Source organism: Macrotis lagotis, chromosome 1, assembly GCF_037893015.1.
Source record: "Macrotis lagotis isolate mMagLag1 chromosome 1, bilby.v1.9.chrom.fasta, whole genome shotgun sequence".
Classification (NCBI taxonomy): Eukaryota; Metazoa; Chordata; class Mammalia; order Peramelemorphia; family Peramelidae; genus Macrotis; species Macrotis lagotis.
This window is the reverse complement of record NC_133658.1, coordinates 815,692,882-815,701,053: the sequence shown is the minus strand read 5'-3', so window position 1 is coordinate 815,701,053 and position 8,172 is coordinate 815,692,882.

Below are 8,172 nucleotides of genomic sequence, written 5' to 3'. Positions count from 1 at the left end.
CAGTTTGTTAAGCCATTCCCCAAATGAAGCACATTTACTTGATTTCCAATTCTTTGCCACCCCAGACAGGGCTGCTATGAATATTTTTGTACAAGTGATGTTTTTACCCTTTTCCATCATCTCTTCAGGGATAGACCCAGTAGTGTTATTGCTGAATCAAAGGGTATGCACATTTTTGTTGCCCTTTGGGCGTAATTCCAAATTATTCTCTAGAAATTTTGTGGATGAGTTCACAGCTCCACCAACAATGTATTAGTGTCCCAGATTTCCCACGCAAAAATAAATTCATAGTAAATCATTATCTTCTACTTTGAGTGCAAAGCTTTTTTTTTTTAATTAACTAGAACTTTATAAATTGATGCATAGATCATAAAAATGAAACGTGATTAGTTATGGGTTCAAATCCTATCTCCTTCTTACCACCTCTATTACATTGGGCATGAAAGGCACAATATAATGTATAAAAATCATTATAGATTATTGCTGCCTATATAACTTTGAGTACTTTTGTGGACCTAACTTCCTCAGTTATAAAACTGTGGGATTTAATTCGATAACTCTAAGCTCTTTTCCCATGATCCTGTGACTTCCTGTGACTTTTATTCAAGTTATCAGTTCAGGAAAACAACAAATAAAATAAAATTACATACTAGTGGACTTAAAGAAGGATTAGATTTGATTGCCAAACCACTCTTGTAAAGATCAATAAAGATATCACAAAATTGAATAAGGGCAAATATTGTCCTCACTTCCCACCTCTACCTCCAAAAGGTGGGGGGAGAGATTATAGAGTTTATGAAAAAACTCAAGAGCTTATTCTGAAAACAGATAACTAGCAAAAATCTAGAAAAGGCGCCAGTGATCACTAGGAACATACCAAACAAACTTTATTGCTTTTTTTTTTTAAATATGGTTTTTAGGCTAAGTAGATCAGGGGAATTCTGTAGGGAGGGCTTGCATAGATTCTAGCAAAGCATTTGACATGGGCTCAAGTTATTCTTGTGGGAAATCACAGAAAATCATGGGCTAGATGTTAGTACAATTACTTGGATTCAGAACTCAATGAATCACCATACCCAAAGTCATTAAGTTCTATATCAACTTGGAAGGAGAACTCCCTTGGATCAATGTTAGGTCATATGCCACCTAACATTTTTGTAAGTGTCTTGATTAATGGTAGAGAGGGCATGCTTATCAAATTTTTTCAAGTCACAATGTTGAGAGGCACATTAACAAACCGGATAACCATAATGATTCAAAACAGGTTAGAAGACTGGGTTGAAAATAGTAAGATTAAATTTAATGGAACCAAACATAAAGTTTTATGATTGGGTTAAAATATCAACTTTGCAAGTATAGAATTAGGCTCAGTGTCATATGACAGCCGAAAGAGTTAATACCATATAAGTTTTCATTGAGAAACACAACGTTCAAGATTATCAAGGTAAAACATCTGTAGTATTCTTCCATGAATACAATAGGCCATTTATAAAGTGTCACATTCAGTTTCTGAGTGCTATGGTTTAGGCAGGATTTTGATAAACTGAAGAGTAACTGCTTTAGGAATAAATATTATTTTAAACTATTAAAATAAAAATTTTGAAAAGATCCATTCTAAAACACTGTCCAAGTAAATCTAGAAATTTCAAAGAAATTTTTTTATAATTATTGATTATACAGAACTTGGAGATTCTGGGATAAAAAGCACAAAATAATGTTTTTAAATTAGCACAGGTGCACAATTGAGAAAAAGATCATGAACATGTTTCTAAAAATATGATTAGTCCACAAGAACACGACTTTAACTATTACAAACAACTAGACCATAACCATCTTTTTAAAATGTTTTTAAAAAAATATTTATTTGTTTTTCCAACTACATACAATGTCAGGTCATTTTCTTTGCAAATTTTTGAGTTTTAGATTTTTCTCCCTGACTCTCTTCCCTCCCCACTCCCCCTGACAGAAAGCAATCTGATAAAGGCTATGCATTTATAATCATGCTAAACAATAGATCCATATTGGTCATGTGAGAGAAGAATCAAATCCACATGGAAGAAAGAAAACATTAGGAAGAAAAAACACAACATAATACCTAAGACAGCTTTTAAAAATTGAAGATAATAAGCTTTAACCCATAACCATCTTAAATATTTAAAGGTTATATAGTATGGTGGAAAGTGGCAGGTACGTGGAGCAGTGACTAGAGTGCCAGTTTTGGAATCAAGATTCATCTTCTTTAGTTCAAGTCTGGTCTCAGACACTTACCAACTATGTGATCCTGGGCAAGTCACTTAACCCTGTGTGTTGCCCCAGTTTTCTCATGTGTATAATGAACTGGATAAGGAAAAGACAAACTACTCAAGTGTCTTTGCCAAAAAATCCCTAAATGGGGTCACAAAGAGTCAGGCACAACTAAAAGAATTGAAAAACAACAGTGTAGTGGAAAGACTATTGAAGTAGATTCCAGCTGTAATTTTGATATGTCATAGAAAACTAAGTTTCCATCCTCATTGCCATTTTTGATATGATCCAGAGAATTGAGTTGCCACCCATATAAACTAGGGCAATCTTTTCTTTTTTAAGGATTTTAGTATTTAAAGATAGAAGACATTTTAAGAGTGATTGAATGAAGCAATTATTAAAGCACTTATAGTGTCCAAATGCACTATGCATATGGAAGAATAAAACAGCCAATTCTTTTTGTAAAATTTTTTTTGCAAGGCAATGGGGTTAAGTGGCTTGCCCAAGGCCACACAGCTAGGTATTAGTGTCTGAGGTTGGATTTGAACTCAAGTACTCTAGGACCCGTGCTCTATCCACTGCGTAACCTAGCTACCCCAAAACAGCCAATTCTTAAAGAACTGATCCAATGATCCAGGGACTTGTGTGCTTAAAGGTTGAGCATGCTGACAAGCGAACTAAATGGTTTTCTAAGCTACTTCGCATGTGCTGTTATTTTATGGTCAATTTATCAAGGGATTCAAATCTGGAATATCTGGATTGGAATCCCAGAATCTTTGGTCCCCAGAAGCTTGGTTTCTAAATATAATTTGGTCACAAACCTGATATTTGCCTTAGAACAAATTGTGGGATTTATAGGAGCCTTGGTTTACCCATCCATAAAATGGAGACAATAGTATAAAATCTCTCATTGCTTTTTCTACTCCCTGAGATCATTGTGAAAATCAAAAGAGATATCTAGCATAGAAATCCTTTGGAAACTATAAAACTTCACACAAATGCATATCATCATCAAACATTGTGGAGGGTTTTCTAATACAATTTTGAATTTGCTAAAATGAAGAATTTATTCTACTTCAAAAGGCTGAAGTAGTATGTGGGTTTGGAATATTATTTATAAGAAAAGAACTCTGGTTTTTTGAGCTTGTTCCATTTTTGATTTTTGTTCTTAAATACCATATATATGATACTCACTGCTGGAAAAGAGCTAACCACATTACCAAGTTAGCCATAATTTTTTAGGGTTTCAGAAGCATCAACAAGTTCTGTTGGGTAGTAGTCATATAAATGCATAACTTAGAGATGAAGTCATAGGAGCAGTAGAAAAGATGACTGGATTTGGAATCAGAGGACTTCAGTTAGAGTCCTAGTTTTAACTGTGCTAATTATTATCTGTGTGACCTTGAAAGAGTAATTTTATTGGGTCTCAGTTTCCTCATCTGCAAATTGAACAGGTTGAACTAGATGACCTCTAATATCACCCATCTGCCTTGTTGCTTCACTCTAAGGACCAGGAGATTTTTCCATCCTCCTTGCAGCTCAAAGTTTCCATATGTTCCTTCTCCTCCCTTAAAATATGAATTCTTTAAGAACTGACTTTTTTTTATTCTATATGCATAGTGCATTTGGACACAGCAAGTGCTCAATAATTGTTTCATTCATTCACATTAAAATGTTTTCCATCTCTTAATCCTAAAATCCTTAAAAAGAAAAGATTGCCCTAGTTTATGTGGGTGGCAACTCAATTTTCTGGATTATATCAAAATAGCAATGAAGGTGGCAACTTAGTTTTCTATGACATATCAAAAATATGTACACGGAAGACTTGTCAATGCTTATCATGCCTCACCCTTCCCATGTGCAAATATTTACTTCCTTGTTGATAAATGGAGCAAGTTTGCAACATCCTTATCAATGAGGGAGAAAAAGTGGCACATCATGGGATTTTGAAGAACCATATTCTAAATTTGCCTTATGAAGCATTAGTGTGACTCCTGGCCACCAATCAAATAACCAAGAATCCACCTGAACAACTCAAAATTATGGTCTAACACAACTACCCTGACCTACCACTCAATATTCCTCAATACTTTATTCTTTTTTAAAAAAATCCTTTTCATTCCTGATTCCCCATCGCTGAAGGAGACCACTTGTGCAGATTTCTGTGGTCCTTTCACCTTTGAGATTCTGTGATTCCCATCCAGATTTACTTGTATTCCTTGATAACTTGACCATAAGCTCCTTGAAGTCAGGACCATAGAATAATAGCATGTGAGAGGTAACTTAGAAACCATTTATTTCACTTGTCAGCATGCTCAACCTTTAAACACAGAAGGCATTTTAGAGATTGAAGATAATGTTCAGAATTCAACATTCTTGTCATCACTGCCCCATCTCTAAGTGCAAATATTATGACTACCATTCCCATAGGAAGGGCAGTCAGAGGTGCAGCTAAAATGCCACAAGGATTAGACATGCCTATGGACTGATTGCTTCCTGATCATACCTATAAAACTCCCCAGATTCCTACTTTATTCTAGGATATTCTACAATCACAGAAATGTGGCACAGCTTCTAAAATATAAAGTGACAGTCTTTTTTGAGGCTATTTCCCTTTAGTCAATAGAATCACCTGGGCTTGTTGTAGGAGCCCTCAGTAGTATATAGCACACAGAGAAAAAGATTCTAGGAAAATTTTTTTTTTTAGTTTTTAGGGTATTTTTTTTTTTTTTTTTTGCAAGGCAATGGGGTTAAGTGGCTTGCCCAAGGCCACACAGCTAGTTGCGGCCTAAGTGTCTGAGGCTGGATCTGAACTCAGGTACTCATCAGGGATGGTGCTCTATCCACTGCGCCACCTAGCTGCCCCTCTAGGATAATTTTTAGACTAATTCATGCTTCTCATCTCCCTCTACTTTTCTTCCTACCATATATGCTAGCATTAGTCTCTGCAAATTACTGTTTTTGGAAGAGTGGCCAAGAGAGGTAAAGGGGAAACCATTTAACCATATCTTTTCTCCTTAGCACCATGTCTCAGCATGAAATTGAACACATGGCCAAATACTTTATATATATATTTGTGTATATGTATATGTGAATATATTATGTATCAAAGTCAAAAAGAGAGAATTCCCAGGGTACTGTCATTTATATTAAGAGATATGTGATAAAATATTTTCACCATTTTTCTTTTTATGCTATCTGAATTTTGTTTTTGATTATACATCTTAAAAATTGTGTAATTGAAACCATTTTCTCTTTTATGATCACTTCTATTACTTGTATAGTAACTTTCACTGCCCTCCCCAGCTAATACGATTTTATATTCATTTATATTTATATTCATTCTATTTTCTTTTTTTAATGTGTTTTTTATATATATATCATGCAACTTATCATGGGATTAAATTATAATTGCTGACTTAAAAAATGGTCTGTTGCCTGAACATATTAGTTTCCAAGTAACTCAGAAAAATGGAATTCAATCCCACCTTTATTATTTCATTTCAGTTATTTCATTTCATAGATCTGCAAGGGTTCTCTGAGACAGTTAGGTGATACATTGAATAGAATGCTATGTCTGAAGTCAGGAAAACCCAAGCTGAAATTCAGCCTCAGAAATTTATCAGCTCTGTGACCCTGGGCAAGTAACTTAGTTTCTTCATCTGCAAAATGAGGATAAAAAAATAATGGCAACTACCTCTTAAGGTTATTATGAGGATAAAATGAGACAATAGAGGTAAATGAGAAAATAACGAGGTCATAGGCATCTCCCATCATTGTAGCACTTTAGCTGCACTTCCTGACTGCCCTTCCTTTGGTAATAGTAGCCATGATATTTGCATTTGGGGATGGGGCTGTGATGACAAGAATGTTGTCAGTCATTGGTAAATATTGGTAAATCAAACCTTAAACTTCATAGTATATGCTGGCTATTATTACATAGTCCTCTATGAATCATCATTTATAAAATGAGACAATTGGGAATTATTTATTTTTTAAAAAGGGATATTGACAACTAGAGATTTCAGAAAAATGGAACAGGCTTCCTCCGGTATTGTGGATTGGTTCTCTTTGCCTGGAAGTCTGTGGCAAGGGTTGGATAACCACTCATCAGACAGAGACATTACAGAAGATATTCCTGTTCAAATGTGGGTTAGGTGAGATCTGCTTGAAGTCCCTTTTTAAAAAAATATATAGTTTTTACCAATCAATTTTTTGCAAGGTTTTGAGTTTTACAGTTTTCTTTCTTCCTCCGTTCCTTCCCCCATCCCCCTGATCAGAAAGCAATAGGCACTACATGTACAACCATGCTAAACAAAGATCCATATTGATCATGTTGTGAAAGAGGAATCAAATCCTAATGGAAGAAAAAAAATAGAGAGAATAAGACAGCTCAAAAAAATCGAAGATAGTAAGTTTGGTCTTTAATTAAACTCCATGGTTTCTTCTCTGGAAATGGGTAGTATTTTTCATCACAAGTCTTTTAGAATTGTCTTTGATTATTATACTGCTGAAACATTAGTTGATCACCAGCTCTTGTTGTGTGTATAATGCTTTGAAGTCCCTTTTAAATGTGAGATTCTGTAACTAAGTAAATTCCAAGATCCATTCTGGCTCTAGCATTTTTTGAATCCATGAAAGAAAAGGCAGTCTTGGTTGGCATACCTCAGTGGGCAGCCGGAGCTCTGAATTTGTGTCCTGGGGCAAGGTGAGAGGGAGGGTAATGCTGAAAGGATGGGAATGGGAAGGAGCAAAAGTTCATTTCCAATTTAGGATTTCTGAGGGCAGATTGTCATTTAACAATGTACAAATTACATAACAGCAACTTTCATTTCCTTTCCCATTCTTCTACCCTCCTGCCCCGTAGCTAAAAAGGCTTTTTTAAAATTTTTTACATTCATTCACTCCTCTGACTTTCATAATAAGCTTCTGTTAGGCAGTACAAATATGACAGAGGATAAGTGACTAAAATTATATAGCTTGGTCTAGAAACTATATCTTATGGTTCTTTGTTCAATTCAGTGTTCCATTACCACACTTTAAGGTTTGCAAAGCAGGCTGCAGATTTTATCTCATTTAATTCTCAAAACAATACAGTAAGGTAGGTGAGTCAGCTAACAAGTATTTTTAAGCTTCTATGTCACAGACACTAATGCTATTATTGAAAAGATGAGCAAACTAAAGCTGAAAGAGTTTTAAATGACTTGACCAGGGACTAGTATACTCTGAGTCCAGGACTGACTTGTCCACACGAAAGACTTGATGGAGAAGAAAAAGAATGTTTTTCCTCTCCCTCTTTTTGCTCAAAAAACATATTTACAGAAAAACATTAGTATTATAAAGAAATATTTTAAAGAATCTAGAACTGGAAAAGCCCTTGAAACCCAAATCTCTCTTTTACAAATGATGCTGTCCCTCCTCCAAGAAGACCATGATATCAGGGAGGTGATATCATAACAAGCACAGTTACAGGGTTTGGGTGAGGAGGTGCTGTGCTAAATCACAGCCCCCCTTTCTCCTCCAGAATCATCTGGGTCCAGTGGCCAGATATAAAACAGGATGACTGGAGATGGCCCTGGATGGGAGTCAATCAGGGTTAAGGGACTTGTCCAAGGTCACACAGTAAGTTTCAAGTGTGCGAGGCTGGGTTCGCACTCCTGTCCTGACTCCAGGACCAAGGCTCTATCTACTGCTCCACCTAGCTGTTTTATAAATAAGGAAAATGAGAAGACCCGGAGAGGAAGATGATTTGCCCGTGATCGATTCCACAGGTAGGGAGCATCAGCAGTGATTCCTTACTACTCTGCCCTCTGCCCTCTTTCTCGGATGAAACAAGCCGCTGCAAAATGGAGCAAGCACTATATTGAGTTCTTAGAACTTGGGCAAAACGAAACTTGGAGATTGGAGCCTGTCCTATGAAACTCAGAA